The following is a 19,203-nucleotide window of genomic DNA, read 5'->3' as shown; positions in this document are numbered from 1 at the left end:
CAATTAAAATCATACAAACTTTTCTAGTGGAAACTGGCAAAGTGATTTAAAAATTTAAATGAAAAAGCAAAGACATTATAATAGTTAAAATAATTTTGAAAAAAAAAATCAAACTGGGGACTTACACAACATGATCTGAAGCGCTACTATTAATAAAAGCATTACGAATCAATACAGTGTGGTGTTATTAGGTTAGACATATAAATCAAAGGAACAGAAAAGAAATTCCAGAAACAGATTCATCCATAATCAACTGAATTTCAAAACAACTTGGCAAGTGAAAAAAACAAAATAGAGTAATTTTTACAAATGCTGTTGAAGCAACTGCAGGTATGTGAAACAACCATATGTATGCTAAATCAACTGTATATATGGAAAAAATAACTTCAATCCTTCTATCATACCATTCCAAAAATTAATTCTAAATAGATCTAAGACATAAATGTAAAAGCTGAAACAATAAAACTTCAAGAAAAAAAATCAGAGAAAATCTTTGCGTTGGCAATTATTCCTTAGGATGCAAAAAATATGTATCATAAAAGAAAAAAATACCCTGATAAATTGGACTTCATCAAAAAATTTAAAATAACATCCACACTTACTAGAACAACTAAATCTTTTTCTTAAAGTGACAATATCAAGTTCTGGCAAAAATATGTAACAAATGGAATGATTTTAGGATGCTGGCAGGAGTGTAAAATATAGTCATGCACTGCATAATGACATTTTGGTCAACGATGGGTCACATATATGATGGTGGTCCAATAAGATTACTGTATTATACTTCCTAATCATTAATTTAGATTGTACTCCTTCTGCTTATTAACAAAAAAAGTTACTGTAAAATAGGCTGAGGCAGGTCCTTCAGGAGATACTCCAGAAGGCGGCATTGTTACCATAGGAGATGACAGCTCTATGTGTGTTATTGTCCCTGAAGACATTCCAATGGGACAAGATGCATAAGACAGTGATGTTGATGACCTTAACAAAAAAATGTTTAAAAAGTAAAAATAAATAAATACATTTAAAAATGAAAGAAAGCTTACAGAATAAGGAAAAATCTGTACAGCTGTACAATGTGTTTGTGTTTTAAGCTAAAAGTTATTAGAAAAGAGTCAAAAAGTGAAAAAAGTTAAAATTATAAAGTAAAAAGTTACAATAAGCTATGGTTAATTTAGTACTGAAGAAAGAAAAAATTTTAAAATAAATTAGTGTAGTTTAAGTATACAGTGTGGATAAAGTCTACAGTAATGTACAGTAATGTACAATAATGTCTGGGCCTTCACATTCACTCACCGCTTACTCCCTGACTCACCCAGAGCAGTTTCTACTCCACCAAGCTCCATTTATGGTAATGCCCTAGGCAGGGGTACCATATTTTACCTTTTATATTGTATTTTTACTGTAGCTTTTCTGTGTTTAGATACACAAACCCCACTGTGTTACAACTGCCTACACTATTCAGTGTAGTAACATGCTGTACAAATTTGAAGCCTAGGAGCAACAGGCTATACCACATAGCTAAGGTATGTAGTAGGCTATACCATCTAGGTGTGGGTAAGTACACTCTATGATGTCTGTGCAATGATGAAATCAAATCGCCTAATGGCATTTCTCAAAATGTATCCCCACTGTTAAGTGACAAATGAATGTAATACAATAACTTTGGAAAAAGGTTTGACAATTTCTTATAAGGTTAAACTCACACCTAGTCTACAATCTCCTAATTTCACTCCTAGGTTATTTATCCAAAAGAAATGATGGTATATAGCCACACAAACATTTATGAATGTTTACAGCAGCTTTATTAAAAATAGTTCAAAACTGGAAACAAGTGCAATATTAACGATTGCTGAATAGACAGAAAATTTGTTGCATAGTTATAAAATGGATTACCAATAAGAAGGAACTACAGATACAGGCAATAACACAAGCATTTCAAAATATCATGCTAAATAAAAGGAGCCAGGCACAAACAATTACATACTGTATCATTCCTGTTATATGAAATTCTAGAATAAGCAAAACTTAACTTATGATGACATAAAGTGGATCATCAGTAGCTTGTAGTAGAGAAGGGGAGGGGACTGATTACAAAGTGACATAAGAAAACTTTTTGGGTAATGAAAATGTTGTTACATCTGAATTAAGGGAGTAGTTATACTGATGTATATATTTGTAAAAATTCACTGAATACTCTTAAAATGTATGTAGTCTATATTTATGTAAATTATATCTCAATAATATCAATTTTAAAAAGCTGGGAACACACACACAAGAACAAATACGTATTTTATAAGTTAACTTTAAATCCAATATTGGTCTTTAACAATTAAAAGTCATTATCCATGATTTAAATATTTTCTGATTTCCCAACATAATATATAAACCCCTTACCACTACCATATTTAGGAGATCTCTGTAACCATTAAGTATAATACCAAAGCCATTTCAGCTATGAAGCTAAATATTTTTCCCCAGAATAAAGCACTGAATTATCAAACAGAAAGGTAAAGATTTTTGTCATTCCTCTCTCCCCGTTCAATATAAAGATGGTTTTATACATAAGCCTTGTTATTTACTACGATAAACATTTCCACCTTACATTTCTCCTCCTTTTATTAACCAGAAGAGATAACTATTAAACAAATTCAGAATATAATCCTTCTTTAAAATTTTTCTCCAAATGTTAAGCATTACGTTAAATTAATGACTTCCCTCAGAATGAGAATAAATAACTTTATGGAAAAAAGAAACTGAAAAGATTTTATGCTAATAAATTTTAACATTTAAGCCAAGTGGAAAAATTTCTACAAAAACCTACCCAACTAATCAAGAAGAAATGGAAAGCAAGAATCATCCTACCGGCATTAAATTCATAATCAACAGTCAAAAATATTTCTACCTCAGGCTTACATGACTTCATCTACAAGTTCAGCCAAATATTCAAGAAAGAAGTAATTCCATATTACACACATCTTTCCACATCAAAGGAGGAAAGAACTCCTTAATTTGCTTTATGAAGTTAATATACCCATGAAATCAAAACCTGACATGGACAATGCAAAAAAGGGAAAGATTACAGGCCAATGTTATTCATAAAGACAAATGAAAAAATCCTAAACAAAATAGAAGCAAGTTGATTTTAACAATATATAAGGAGAATAAATCTTGACCAAGTTGGGCTTATTCCAGCGAATGTAAGGTTGGTTTAATATTAGGTTAAAAAACAAAACAATTAATTTCACCTACTAGATCAATATTTGAAAGAAAAATATTACATCATGTTAAATAGGTACAAAAACCAGTAATATACTTTAGCATTCATTTATGGTAAGAACTCTCAGCACACTGAGAACTGAGGGAAACTTCTTTGTAAGGGTATGTATCTACAAAACTCTTAGAGCAGACATACTTAATGATAACATATTTAAAAGCTTTCCCTTTGGTGAGGAACAAGTCAAGGATGCCAGATACCCATTACTTTACATTAGATGTTCTGGCCATCAAAATAAGGCAAATGAATAAAAGATATAAAGGTATAAGTACTGGAAAAGCAGACATTAAACTTAATTTGTGGATGAATTAATTGTGTGCATAAAAAAATCCAAGGAATGTAGAAACGAATAATTAAAATTAATATGAGAGTTTAGCAAGATGGTTGGATTAAAAATGGTGAAATAAATAACGGATTCCTGAAGGACTACCTAGACACCTTTCTCTTACTTAGAAAAATACATTTATTGGTTAACTTGAATAGGTAATATACACATGTGGTAAAAATTCGAACAGTACAGAAGAGTAGGGGAAAACCGAGTGTCTCTCATCTCCCTAGAGAGTCAACTACTATGAGGTGTGAAATCTTTCTAGGTAAATTACCATCATTAATGTAAACCTGAATTGTGTGATAGATCAAATACATCTTCAGGGCTTTCCCAAAATGTACAGAGTCAAAAGTTTTCTATTTGGTGGTTATATCCTCCCTTTATCTTGTTTTGTGTTTCAGGTTTAACAAACAACCCTACTTCCAACTTGAGACTCCATTCTGTTTTAAGTGGCAAGCCAAATTTGTGATATTCAATTCTAAGCCTCTTCATCACCTAAGAGAAGTCTGTAGGCTTCTCTTACAGAAAAAACAATTTTACAGAGGTTTCTATATTCATGGACATGCCAGTAACTGGTTTTCAGGAGGAAATGGACCAGAATTATATAAGACAATCTGTATTCCAAAAATCAAATGAACATGTGGACGAAACATAAATGCTACATAGATAGCTAGACAGAGTGGCAGAGTAGATAAAGCATCTTTGGAGTCTGAAAGATTTCAATTCAAAGCTCTAACGCTTCTAAACTTGTCATTACGGGCACGTTACTTGACCTGTCTGAATCTCAGTCTCCTTAATTATAAAACAATGCTAATAAAACTGAGCTAACAGAACCGTTGTTACGATCAAACAGACATATACATAAGGGCCTGGCATAAAGTATGCATCTTATCCTAAGTGATCTTTAAGTGAGGGAAAATTGCTTCTGGCTTAGCTGTTCAAGGCAGGCAAGCAAAGGAGCCCAAAATGAACAAAGGGGCAAGAAGCAAAACAGAAGACTATTATGGAGGCTAAAAGAAGAGTTTAAGAAAGAGAAGCAAGCCAAAATTGTCAAAAATCATGAGAAAATGAAAAGACTGTTTAGTAATAATATGCTATTGGATTTGGACATTACATGGTACTGGTAACATCAAAAGCAACTCCACCAAATGGTCAAGTTTGCATCATAAAGGGCCTGTTCAAGTCCCTGGCTAATACAGCCTTTAGAAACTGGCTTCGACATAAGCTTCTCCATGAAGCTACTCCTGATGTTAAAGGTAACAGTGTGATGGGTAATTTTAGGTTTCAGCTTGACTGGATAAAGGGATACTTAGAGAGCTGGCAGAGCACTATTTCTGGGTAAGTCTGAGAGGAGGTTTCCAGAAGAGACTGGTGTGTGAGTTGGCTGACAGAGTGGGGAAGTTCAGCCCTCAATGTGGATAGGCACCATCCAATCAGCTGTGGGCCTGGACAGGACAAAAAGGGAGCAGAAAGGTGAATTTGCTCTCTCTCCTGGAGCTGGGACACTCTTCTCCTGGCCTCGGCCATCAGAAGTCCAGATTCTCCGGCTTTTGGACTCTGGGACTTGCATCAAGGGGCCCTCAAATTCTCAAGTCTTTAGCCTTAGATTCTGCCATGCTACTGGCCTCCCTGGCATATCATGGGACTTCTCACCCTCCATAATCATGTAAGCTAATATCCCAAATAAAAACCCTCTCATAGATCTAACTATACATGTACTATTACTTCTGTCCCTTTGGAGAACCCTGACCAAGATATAAAGAAATGCTCCGATTGATCTAGAGAGAGAGTAACTTTCAATCATCACAGTCGTTTCATTATACAATAGAGACTTTGGCATGAAGTTCATTAATTTCATGCCATCTTATTAATCCATCATTATCCGTCCATTAGGGTAGATATCACATGCCAGATAATTTGCTGGGTCCTGGAGTTTCATGATATCTGAGCTTGAGACCATAGGTCAACAGGGGAAATGCACTTTTAACAGAAAAAAATAGGCTGGGTGTGGTGGCTCATGCCTGTAATCCCAGCACTTTGGGAGGCTGAGGTGGGAAGATCACTCGAGACTGGGAGGTCAAGGTTGCAATGGGCCTCGATTAGGCCACTGCATTCCAGCCTGCGTAACAGAGTGAGACCCTGTCTCAAAAAAAAAAAAAAAAAAAAATTATAGAGCTCAAAGGGGCAACTGAGGAAGTAAAAGAGAGTGATCCTTTACCTGGAAAAGATAAGAAAGGCTTCATAGATTAGGTCACAAATGGAACAAAGGAAGAATAAAACTTGAAATTTCACAGGAGAAAAGATGGATATGTTAGGCAAAGGGACATGGTCATACACATGGAATAAATTTGAAAAAAATGGTTTTGGAATGCCGACAAATTGTGTGGAGAAAGCAGCTTGTGTATTAGTTAATGAGATGAAAATATGAGGCAGGGTAAGCATGTAAACTGTAGCATATAAGATTCATTTATCTGTGAATTTTACTTATGGATAACAGAAGTCAGTGACTGTCTTTAAGAAAAAAACAGATAGGAGTAGTTTTTCTTTGGTGTTGTAGATCAGAATATGCCATCCCAAAATATGTTACTCTGGTGGAAAGATTATTTTGAGTTCAAGGCAACTGAGGAGAGCTTTCTGCTCTTCTATCTGCCTGAAAACAGATAATAAATTCCTCTTGTGAAAGAGAGGAATTCCCTGTACCCCAGTTACTTCCCATGCCAGGAAAGGGATAACCACCTTATTATTATTACCAAAGATGAGATGGTACTGAGAAAGAATCTGCACAAATAAATCTTACTAACTAGCCCTTATCTACCATTAGTTTCTAATATATTAATATTTGCCTTCCTATTGTTCATCATTCCTAGAAGCTCAAAGTCCCTTTCCTTTGTCTTGTTGCTTCCCTTTAAATTTGTCTTCTTGTCTAAATGGTATAAAACCCTCCAAACCAAGCCTTTTCATTGGGGGTTTTCTTTTTATGACACATCCCCCACTATTCCAACCCACCCCTGGTGGCTGATTCATGCAAAACTTTGAATATTAAAGAAATTTGTATGCCTTTTTACCTGTTAATCCATCAGTTGTCAGTTTATCTCACAGACCCAGCCAGAGAACCTAAGAAGGTAGAAAAGAACTTTGCTTCCCACCGGTGTTCTATTCCTTCAGCCATCTCTCACCGCACCTCCCCCTCCCTGGGCACCTAGAGTCATCTCCTTAAATCCTATCTCTTAACAAAACTCTTCAATTCACATGTATTAAGTTAAATAAGTGAATTCTTGGAAAAGCAGGAAAAAAATTAAGTTGTGTACCAGAAGGTAGAAGTTAATGATTATATCCTCAAACTAATTCAAAACTTATTGTTTGAAGTGAATACAATGAAACATCATCAAATAAACTTTTTTTTTTAAATGTGTGAGCGCAACCTTAACATCTTGAAAAACATGAATGTTACATGTAGGTGTTTTCTGTTATTCTTATTCCCTAGAAGGAAACTGAACACAGAAAAAAAAAAAAACCCTGAATAATTATTTAATAACTTACCCGAGTAGACTCTATTTTTAATCTCTCATTACAATGCACTCTACCCACTGCTATAATACTCTCATGGGATTATCTTCACAGTGGGCTTTAGGCATCTAATGCCTACAGAAGAAGGTCCAAACTCTTTTCTTTCTTCCCCCCCTCAGTATGGCATTCAAGAGTTGCATCTGGTACACTCTCTGGCCTCGTCTCTCAATAAAGTCCCTACTCCACCATCCTACTTAGACACTTTATTAGAAGTTTCTTAGACATCGATTGCACTTTCCCTCATCTGCACCTTTCTTCACACTGTTCTCCAGCTTTCTGCAGTATAGCAGAAAGGGTGTAGGTTTTAGAGCCAGGCTGACCTGGGTTCTAATTCCAACTGCATCCCTTATTTAGCTGTGTAATCTTGGGCAAATCTAAGCCTCAATTTCACTTTTAAAGGATCTCAAGCAAATATGCCTTAAAAGATTGATGATGATGATTTTAAATTAAGATAGCACTTAGTATACTGCCTATATGGAACTTAATAGATGTGTTTGTTTATGGTCTTTTGTCCAGGCACCTTCCTTTCCTTTTGTCTTAAGACTTCTGAAACCCTTTATATCTTTATGAAGCCCAGCTCAAAAGCCCCTATCTTCATAAAGTATTCCATCATTCTCCAAGTTAGAAATAGTCTCCTCCCTCCAGGGTCAATAATTTCAGGGGTAATGATCTTATAAAGATTTCTTTCATTCGGGTTCATACTATAGTTATTTATGAATATTTATATTTACTAGGTTGTAAATCACTTAAATGCAGAGAATATATTTTCATATTGCACAATATTTGATGAACTAAAAACAAGTACAGTTGTCCAGTTATGTGGATTAGTATATAAAATGTTAAAGATGACAGAAACATTTACCGATCAATCATTTATCTTGTGCCAATTATTTTCCTAGTACTTTCCATTATTTTCTAATTTTATTTCAGAATATTACATGCAAGATACTGTTATCCTAATATCACAGAAGAGGAAACTGAAGCATGGAAAGGTTAAATCACTTCCCCAAAGTCTTACAGCTAATACTTAATGGTGACAGAAGGCAAACCTGGCTACTTGGCTCTAGCACTCTCAATCAGAACATTACCCCAAGACAGAAGGTAATAAATGGCACACATCCCACCCTCTACCCTTAGATGTTTAAAAGCACAACCTTGCTAAATAAGGATCTAAAAACAAAACAAAAAACCCAACAAAAATCAGAAATGTTTTCTCCCCTAAAACAACGTCATGACAAAGGAAGGTAAGTTCCTTGAAAATTTTACTGGGGAAAAAAAGCCCAGAAGATGATTTTTAAGTTTACTTCCCATTTCAAGTGGTAGAACACTATTAGTGACATAGAAAATGTAAAGTACACTGAAATACTATTCACATTTGTCCTCTAAAAGTAAAAACTGCAGCTGAGATGGCTAGCGAAGTTATAAGCAGTTCTGCCTTAAACAATTTGTCCTATAAGTACTGAATTTTCTTCTTAAAGTGTGCCCACTAAGTTTAAATTGTATGTCCATTTAAGTCCTTTAACAAGCATTTGATTAAATGGAAACGGTAAATCACTATGAACAACATACAGTACCTGCAAATACAGCTCCCTGGAGGGCACAGAACAGTGAGAAACATGGCTGAATTTAAAATCCTTCCTTAAATAAATATAAAGATGACAATAAAAATTTGAGGTAACTAGGCTTCACACAAAAAAACTCACCATCTGTACTACATCTGTTAATTCCTTAATATTCTCTCCATAAGAGCCTCTTGTCTTATTTGGACAAAGGCATTCTCTTTATGAACACAAATGTCTTGTTTTCTCATTGCCAGAAAAGAGAGTGTTAATTTGCACTCATACAAAGATGATTTCAGGTCACTGAAAATAAAAGACCATACCTGCCTTAAGCTCTTTTTCACACCAAGATTATAAACATAAAAGAATGGGCTTTTGCTTCATTTTTTTTTTGTCTCTTCAGGGTGGGCTGTTACTATTTGTACTGCAATTGCATCCTGAAAACTAAAATAGCTTCTCTCCTCATGTAGGAGGTCATGGACAGGATCCTGCAGCCACAGAACAATTTCAAAAAAATTTGCCCTTCTTTTGATGCATGATCTATAGTTGCCTTATGAACATCCTCTCCCTTGCCCTTGACAAGATATATAGATATAAGATACAGAGATTCTTAAAATTTTTCTTTGTTCAACACCTTGTGAAGTGATACTACTCAATTGTCCAATTTCATCACTTGTGCTGACATTTTGTTACTTCATCCTATTGGGTCATTGTTGATTTCCTGACATGCAGAATCATTATTTTATTTAAAGCACTTTCTAGTACATCTTTTAACGTTCAAATTTCTTTTGTTTTTGGAGCTCAGAGTTAAATACATTTCGCTTATCTGGGTTTTGTTTTTTTGTTTTTTTGTTTTTGAGATAGAGTTTCCCTCTGTCACCCAGGTTGGAGTGCAGCAGTGCAGTCTCGCCTCACTGCAACCTCCACCTCCCGGGTTCAAGTGATTCTCCTGCTTCAGCCGCCTGAGTAGCTGGTATTACAGACACGTGCCACCACACCCAGCTAATTTTCGTATTTTTAGTACAGACGGGGTTTCACCACGTTGGTCAGGCTGGTTTCGAACTGACCTCGTGATCCGTCTGCCTCGGCCTCCCAAAGTGTTGGGATTACAGGCGTGAGCCACCACACCTGGCCACTTATCTGGGTTTGATTCATCATGAGAATCCCCCTATTTGACCAGAGTGTTTCTTTACTTTATTCTAGACATAAATCTATGTTGCATTTGGGAACCAAGTGAGAGTCCATACAAAGATATTCAAACATAGGTTCCAATATCATCTTCAAAGGTTTTTAAATGCCATTTGTAAGCCTAATAGTTTTTTTCTCTCTGACCTTTCTTTCAGTATGTGGTTTTTCAGAGTTGACTTGGTAAAAATATATATAAATATGTCTAAGAAAGAATGAACACAAAACTACAATTTATCAATAAAAGGTCTTGCTCTTTAAACTAAAATGTTAGTTAGCCTTCCCTGCATTCTATAAAAAATCCAAGGGGGTTGAGTGAATTAGCTGTCTGAATAGTGTTTGCAAGATGGACGATAAATGAACTCTGTGCATTTGAGATTCTAAGATCTGTGTCTCCTTTTACTATCTTACAAATATACACACACACACACACACACACACACATATACACACACACACACTCAAAAACCTGTATCATTACCACATATTTATTGAGCACTATAGTATGGTCAGTGACTTAGTTAAGAATTTTATGTGGATTACTTCACTTAATCTGCATAGAACCCAATGAGGAAGATATTATTTTTATCATCAATTTACAAAGTCTTAGACTTAATAACTTTTCCAAATTCACACACATAGCTAAGAAATAGCAAAGCCAGGAATCAACTTGTGAAAACTGAGAAATACACCAATGCTGCTCTGAGTCACATTGACCCAGTAAGCTTATCCCATGCCTGGGCTTCATCCTGAATTTACCAAAGCAAAATGGAAAGGAGGAGAAAGGTGTCTTGGGTGGTCATTGACTATGTACAAGAGAGCCTCAGTTCTCATGCATTATAAATATACATTACATTTCAAATCTCATAAGCCTAGGTTCTTAAAAGCCCTGTTAAATGGAAAATTTGGTGTTTTATATATCTCCCTATATGGATTTCAAGTGATATCACCAGAGGAAAAGGCTTGGCCACAGAACCAAAGTGGTAAAGAGTGTTCCACAGTCAATATACATGGCATTGACAGGCCAAATTCCTACTATCTTTCCAGTCCCCCACGTCCCATACACAAAATCCCAATTTGAGATCTGGCGAACTGGAATTTCCTCATCACAAGGGAACACTTTCAAAATCAGTGAATCCCAAATCTCTTCTTTCTTCTCCACTAGTATCCTTCCTTACAAAATCTTAAAATTGTTCATTAGAATGAACAAAACAGTGGACTTCTAAAGGATCTAGAAAAGTATGGCTACTCATTTGACAACTGTCTAATGCAAAAACTGTTCAGGGTAAGAAATACGGGATTTCAGAACCATAAACAACGATCCTCATACAATTAGTTATAAATAAACCCAGGCTGGTATTGAACTCCTGACCTTAGGTGATCCACCCGCCTCAGCCTCCCAAAGTGATGGGATTACTAGCATGAGCCACCACACCATTGAAATCCCATCTCTACTAAAAATACAAAAATTAGCCAGGTTTGGTAGCGGTCGCCTGTAATTCTAGCTACTCAGGAGGCTGAGGGAGGAGAATTGCTTGAACTGGGGAGGCGGGGATTGCAATGAGCTGAGATTACGCCACTGCACTCCACCCTGGGTGACAGAGTAAAACTCAGTCTCAAAAAACCAACCGACCGACCGACCGACAGATCGACCGACCGACCGACTGACTGACCGACCCAGCTGTGGCTGCTGTAAGTTGTAGAAGGCAGGGGAGGTAGGTGGGAGCAATCTCTCCCCACAACTTACAGCAAAACACACACCAGGAAAAAACAAGACTTTACATTCAGTACTAAGAAGGTTAATACTTAGCAGCCAGCTTTCCTCTTCAAATGGTTATTTCTGAACTTTGGTTACAGCCTTAAAAAATTACATAAACTGGATTTTGGAAAAATGACTTTCTTAATGAGGAAAACTTCACGGAAGCTATCTCTGATTAGCTCCTTCATATCTAAAGTATTGACCTTTACTGGTAACCCTCAATTAGTTAGGCCAATGTGGTCCCTTAGAAAAATAACATTTCTTTTTTCTTTTTCTTGAGGTGAAATCTTGCACCATCACTTAGCCTAGAGTGCAGTGGCACAATCTCAGCTCACTGCAGCCTCCGTCTCCCAGGTTCATGTGATTCTCCCATCTCAGCCTCTCATGTAGCTGGGATTACAGACGCCTGTCACCACATCTGGTTAATTTTTGTGTTTTCAGTAGATACCGGGTTTCACCATGTTGGCGCCAGGCTGGTCTTGAACTCCTGACATTCAGTGATCCATCTGCCTTGACCTCCCAAAGTACTGGGATTACAGGTGTGAGCCACCATGCCCAGCAAGAGAAGAATAGTATTTCCACATGCATTCTACTTCCTGGTTGTAGGTTCCTTAAATAAGCAAATAATACCTATTTTCAAAACTCGTAAGATACCTCAAAAACCAGTTCAGATGGATACACAGGTAACTTTACTTGGTTGCCCATTTACAAAATAATACAGTACTAATAACCAGGAGAGATACTGAATAAAATAGCAAGGAAAGCAGTAATTAGAATGGCAGTTTTAAAGGTTGTATGGAGGGGAACGATCAGACTTAGCCAGCTGTCCTAAGCCAGACAGAGACCTCCATATGTTTATGTAGGATCGCTGCAATCTGTAGACAACAGGCATTTTTTCATTTGTCCACATGGTTGGTTCCTGCAGCTTCCATTTTTGGTGTGCTTCATTATTAAGATTTTTGTTAACCAGTCTCTTATATTCCAATTACCTAACTGCATCAAATTGTCATTTAAATATACTTTAATGCATTCAAATAAGATAAATACAAAATCGGGATTCAGATAATAGAAAAAGAACCATTAAGAAGGCACATTTAGCATACGAAATCAAAGTGATCTTTATTCAGACAGAAAAGGCTGTAAAGAACATACACAAGGGAAGAAAGATTTAGATACAAAAGAACACATATATTCATCATTCCTTTCATTCTCAATGCTTTCCAAAGTCTTCTCGCCAACTGGCCGTAAACAACTTATCCTTGCCATACTGTACTCAAATATTATCTCTAAACATTTTCAACCTGCAGCACATGTTAATAGTTAATATCTCTGGACTCTGGATGATCTTTTGAATAAAGCTTGAGAACAATGTGCTTACAATGACAAGTATGATGGGGAAAAAAATGACTGGATTGCTGATTAATACTGAGAAGAGCTCCTCTGAGCATAGAACTGTGCATATTTAAGTCATTCGCTCTCCAGACTACTCTGGCAAAGCTGATTCTAGAATTCAGTACTATTTGGGGAATACCATGTAACAGAAAAAGCAATACATTCAAGGCATGAAAACCTGGATTTGAAATTTGGTTCTGCTTAATCCTTTTAGACATTCAATTTCTCCAAATATAAAGCAGATAATCTTAGGTAGAATCTTTATGAAGATTCAAGGAAAACACAGTAGAGCACTGTTAGGGATCACAACACACTACCTCCAAGTAGGCACCTTGGTATTTGAAAAAACAGCAGAAGCAGGAAGACCTCCCACACTTCTCCTCGGAAGCAGGTCCTAAAAGAATTCTCTGCCCTTCCACGGAAGCAGGTCATGAGATTCTCATTCTAGAGGTGCCTAACCTTACCTGGAGGAAAGGAATGCCCTTATCTTTGGAGATAGAGACACAGAGAAGAAGCTGAACAAACAGGTCTTGCAAGTTGCCCCCAGTTTATTACCATTAGAACATACCCCTTTGTCCTCCAATCATAATTCTCCATGACTATTCATTTCTTCATCAAACCTAAGCATAAACATACACAAGTTTGCCCATTCTTTGGATCTTCATTTCTAAAGTCTTCTGTGTCATGTAAAACTTCTATGTCATATAAAACTTACAGAGGTCTCTGTCATGAATCAAGCAACAGGTGAGAAAAATCTTTTCTCCCTTACAGCATGTAACCAAAGAGTAACTGGCATGTTATAGGCACCAAACAAATAAGTGGTAGTTACTTTTACTAAAATACCACATAACCTTAATTTCTTTACAGTTAAAGGGTAGTTATCTCAAGCAATGATAGTACTATTAGTATCAGTACTATCAGTATCACAGTGTACTAGTAGTAATAATACTAGTGTATTATTCTAGTCAGTATATTTATGATCTTATGAAATTGATTAAAGTAAGCTCCCCAGGTTAGGCAGACTTAAATTTTATTCTAACTCAATCTTTAACTCCTCTTTCCTAGAAAACTAAGTAGCTCTTACTCTGGTAGCTGCTGGTGTTTGTATTTTTTTGCTCTTCAAGTTGAAGCAAGGAATGTACCTGGGGCAACACGAATGACGCACAACAAACAATTCAAGATGAATTTGAACACCAGTTGGTAGACTGCATTCTATAGGGTCATCAATAGCTGTGAGAAACCAGAAACCAAGGAGATAAAATGGTTAAAAGAGGGAAAGAAAAGCAGTGATTGGGCTAACGAATGATGAGAATTTTGTTAAGCAGAAATAAGAGGACAAGGCAATATGAAGAACAACATGAATACGAGTTTAGAAGTCAGAATGGGAATAGTATGGGACAATGAAGAAACTTTCTTAATGAAGTAGGTGAACTGTGTTAGAAAACAGAAATAAAGTTAGATGGATAGCATTATATTAGATTATTGAAAATCTTGAATGTAATAGTTTAGATACGATAGTCTAAGTGCAAACACATGAGATCAGGGAATAGAGCGGTTAAGAAGTAGATATAGGAATGACATTTAAAATCATATCTGTGATTATTCTATACTTACTATAAAGGCTAATTTTCTAAATACTAGTAAATTTTGAAATCTGAGCTGCCTTTGAGTATTTTTTTTCTATTGTACTTTTTCCCATAATTGGTACTGAATTTTCTTAAGGATCATATTTAATAGTAAGGGTAAATATAATTTTAAAATTAGATAAAGATATCTGAAGTGAAATAGATTAAATAACAAGTTCAGGTAATATTTTTATCAAAACTTCCCCTTATTTTTAGTGTTGGCCAAAATATACCAGATAGAGGTACATGCAAATGCTGAATTTGAAAAAAACTTTTCTGAAAGACCTGGGTCAACTAAAGGTAACAAGCAAGGTTTGATTGAATATCTCTGTATAAAGATGAACATTTGATAGTGCACAAAGACCGATCGAAGGGGACATAAAGCTGTTAGAAGTAAATTGAGAGAAGGGGAAGGGCAAGGAACAGGAATGAGGCAATGAAAAGCAGAAACGAAAACAAAGATAAATATAGAAGATATTTCGAAGAAAGAATTACTGCTATTTGATGAATAATTAGATGGAAGATAAAGAGATGCAATAATAATGATTCTGGGGTTTTAGAATTAAATGACTTAGAAAGACTGATAAAGCCGGAAGGAAATAAGGATGTCAATATGTCAAAGTTGGAAAGGTATTTTGTAGTAACTTTTTTTTGTTGTACAGAATATATTCTCCAAAAACTCACTGCCTGACTTTAAATTAAACTCATTTGTTATATTTTCAGTCTTAAAGTAAGTCCTTATTTTGGTCATTTGGGTCCTTGAAAACTTAATCAGCTAAAATTTATTCATTTAGCAAATTCTTAAGCAAATACACAACGGAAAAGAGCTCAAAACTGGTATTTTATAGCACTTTATTATATATAAATCCCAAAGGGAGTTTGTTGAAAATGGAGTTTCCAGGGCCTCCAGGTTGGTGAAAACATTGAGGCACTACGAGGGCACCCATCTGGGAAGAAAATGCCAAAGTGTTTCCAACAGTCACCAGCACAGACCTATTCTTCCATGTACTCCACCCGCCACTCTCCAATACCTTGCCCTACGCATTTCTTCCCATGAGCTATTTCTGAGTTGTATCCATTGTAATAGAGCAGTCAGTGTTTTATGGAATTTGGTTGTAAAAAACATCAGAACATAGTACCTTTTAGGAGACAGATCTTTGGCTCCAGCTGTAATGTTCCAATTAATCATGAGCACTACCAGAATGTTCTAGCCTTTGTTTTTGCTACTGAGGAGATCGATGAGAACCCTGGCCTATTATCTAATGTCTCCCTTGGATTTAGTCTCTACATCTTCCAAAGTGACCAACAGACCATGGAGAGCCTCCTGATGTGACACTCAGAAGGGTTTGAGACAGTACCTAATCACTCCTATAAAGAAAGAAATAGGTCTGCAGCAGTGACTGTTGGAAACACTTTGGCATTTTCTTTCCAGATGGGAACACTATGGCACTTCTAAATTTCCCCAGGTGGCTTCAAGATTGGATGTGACAGAGATGGGATCTTTGCTTCTCCCATGCAATTCTAGGCTACTAAAGGAGAGAATTATGTAACCTATAACAACAACAACCACAACCACAACAACAACAACAAATACAAAAGGTGGTTCTTGGCCCTCACCTTCAGAAAGTCTAAATATAACAAGTACAGGGTTTAGAAATTTAAAATTTCAATTCATATCCCAAGTAACTAATAATTCTAAAGCAGGTGATCAATAGGCCATACTTTGAAAAATACTAATATGCATGTTGAAACTATCTACAAATATTGAACTCAGAGGGAAAACCAAGATGTATTTTTCTGCTTTTGGTGAGGTGGCTAGTGAGAGGGAAGTGAGGAGGAAAGAATTTACTGAATAATTACTTAACAGATCCCATATGAGGCCCAGAGAGTAGCAATAAAAAAATACAAGGTTTGTTTGTTTGTTTATTTATTTATTTATTTATTTTTGAGACAGATTCTGGTTCTGCTGCCAGAATGGAGTGCAGTGGTGCATTCTCGGCTCACTGCAACCGCCACCTCCTGGGTTCAAGTGATTCTCCTGCCTCAGCCTCTCGAGTAGCTGGGATTACAGGCGCCCACAGCCACACCCAGCTAATTTTTATATTTTTTAGTAGAGAATGGGTTTCACCACGTTGGCCAGGCTGGTCTCAAATTTCTGACTTCAGGTGATCTGCCCACCCCAGTCTCCCAAAATGCTGAAATTACAGGTGTAAGCCACTGTTCCCAGCCAAAAATGACAAGAATTTCTAACCTCAGGAAGCTTTTTACTTTATTGAGAATGACTACACATAAGCCTTATTTATTTATTTTTTTGAGACAGAGTTTCGCTCTTGTTGCCGGGCCTGGAGTGCAATGGCACAATCTTGGCTCACCACAACCTCTGCCTCCCAGGTTCAAGTGAGTCTTCTGCCTCAGCCTCCAGAGTAGCTGAGATTACAGGCGTGCGCCACCACTCCCGGGTAATTTTGTATTTTTAGTAGAGCCGAGGTTTCTCCATCTTGGTCAGGCTGGTCTCGGACTCCCAAACTCAGGTGATCTGCCCGCCTCAGCCTCCCAAAGTGCTGGGATTACAGGCATGAGATGCCATGCCTGGCCAAGCCTTATTTTTTAACACTTTTACAAGTCTAATTTTTAACGAAATGTATTTGGTTAAAAGATACTATAATCAGCACTAGAGTCTGAATTACACAAATGGTTCATGACAGTTTAGTAAAAGAGTTAACTTTGCAAATGGATATATATTGAGAATTTAAAATAAAAGAAGATGAAATGGGAAGTTCAGGACTGGGTTGTTACCTAAACTTCTATAGTTTACACGTACTAATCTTTTCTTTCATCTTTCCATTTTCATATTTTAAACCAGCCCATGAAAATAAAATAGATGAAGTCAGCATAACTTCATAGAATGCAATTTAGAACTCTCTACCAGCATTTTCAAGTGATATTACATCACTAAGTAATTCAAACTGAGGTAAAGAGTAGATTCAACACAGTAAAAATTAATTCAGAAAATGCTAAATTTTACTGCATGCAGAGCTACAAGTTGCTAAGTGTTACACGTTTTAAAGTATATACTGTTTACAAGTGATGGAAAGAAGAAATTAGGGCTGTTCTTCTGAGACAACTTTGTAAGATTTAGAGTTTTTGAAATATATAATGGGTTGCCTTGTAAAGCAGGAGCTCTCTACCACCAGAAATGTTCAAGTAAGTTTGAAAAACATCCCCTTTAGAGATGTGATATACATAATTTCTACAATGGCCAAAAGTAAGTCTAGATCAATCTAATGGTATTTATCTACCCAATGAACACTCTAATATTTTTGTGGCTACAAAACTCAGCACTGTGTAAAGTTCCAGTATAATGGCATTACCATATGGAACAAACAGAAGTGCAGGAAAGGGTATTTGGGCACAGTGAGCAGTAAGATCTAAAGCACAAAGATGAAAACAAACAAGTAAACAAAAAAACCAGCATTGGGTGTTTGAGGAGCCTATAGGCAGTTCATGTTGCTGCAGTGTAAAATGTGCTTATGCAAGTGGTAAGTGATTGAGTTGGAGAGGGAGGTGGGAGCCTCATGAAAAAGGTTGTTAGATGTCACATAAAGTTTAGATCTTATTCTGTAACCACTGGGGAAACACTAACAGATTTTAAACAGCGAGATAAATGAGTCTAGAACTATTAAGTAGTAATGGTGGGAGATAAACTAAACTAAATGGCAGGAGCTTGAACTAAAGGCAGGTGGTAGAGTCATAGGGTTGGAAATAAGGATGGATTCAAGATACATTAAAGGAAAAACAAGATTAAGTTTGTGCTTAGATACATACCAATCTGGTTTTGCATTTGTAAGATCCAAAGTCTTTAAATTTATGAAATGCCAACGGATAGGACTGTGCTTAAAATTTTAGAAATTTAATCCAATATTTTCCATGTGATAGTTAAGTCAATGCAATAGACTACATTGTTTGAATTTCTATAGCAACTACTTTGGTTCATAAGTAGAACTCCAAATTAGCATAAATGTGTTCATACATGTGAGTTGCATATATAAAGTCAGATGAATTATTAGGGGAACATTCATTATTTAAAAATAAATAATTTAAAAATCCTTAATAGTTAAGATCATGTCACATCACAACTTCTGGACAGCCTAAATATTTTCCCTATCCTTTTAAAAATTCTTGCTCCTAGCTAAATTTGTAGTGAAATCTTCATTCCAAATAGATGACGTCATTGCTACTACAAATTCAGAAACTAAATTATCTTTCGTAATTGAGATTACTTTTGTCACTAGACTGAACAATTAAATGTGGTATAGGGGGCAGGGGCAGTCCAGATGGCAATAATGGGAAAGGGGAGTGTAAGAGGAGGCTGGAGAACTAGCAGCATAGGTAACAGGAAAATAAAACATCTGAAAGAGGCTTTTAATTTTTCTGTTATGTATTATACATATTTTGAAAAAGATAACCATCCTTAAAATATTATAAGAATATTTCTCTTTTTTTTTGAGATG

At 36.1% G+C, this 19,203-nt stretch overlaps 1 protein-coding gene and 1 non-coding gene across 7 annotated transcripts in view; both read right to left on the bottom strand.

The window, feature by feature from the left end:
* COP1 (COP1 E3 ubiquitin ligase) overlaps positions 1-19,203 on the bottom strand; it is a 259,066-nt gene that overhangs the window by 11,174 nt on the left and 228,689 nt on the right. The gene's annotated exons all lie outside the window — the stretch shown is intronic.
* LOC119619861 (small Cajal body-specific RNA 3) lies at positions 12,466-12,608 on the bottom strand. Its single transcript, XR_005236305.1, has one exon.

Source organism: Chlorocebus sabaeus, chromosome 25 (genome assembly GCF_047675955.1).
Source record: "Chlorocebus sabaeus isolate Y175 chromosome 25, mChlSab1.0.hap1, whole genome shotgun sequence".
Taxonomy (NCBI): domain Eukaryota; kingdom Metazoa; phylum Chordata; class Mammalia; order Primates; family Cercopithecidae; genus Chlorocebus; species Chlorocebus sabaeus.
The sequence above is the reverse complement of the archived record's forward strand: the minus strand, read 5'-3'. Positions and strand labels throughout refer to the sequence as shown.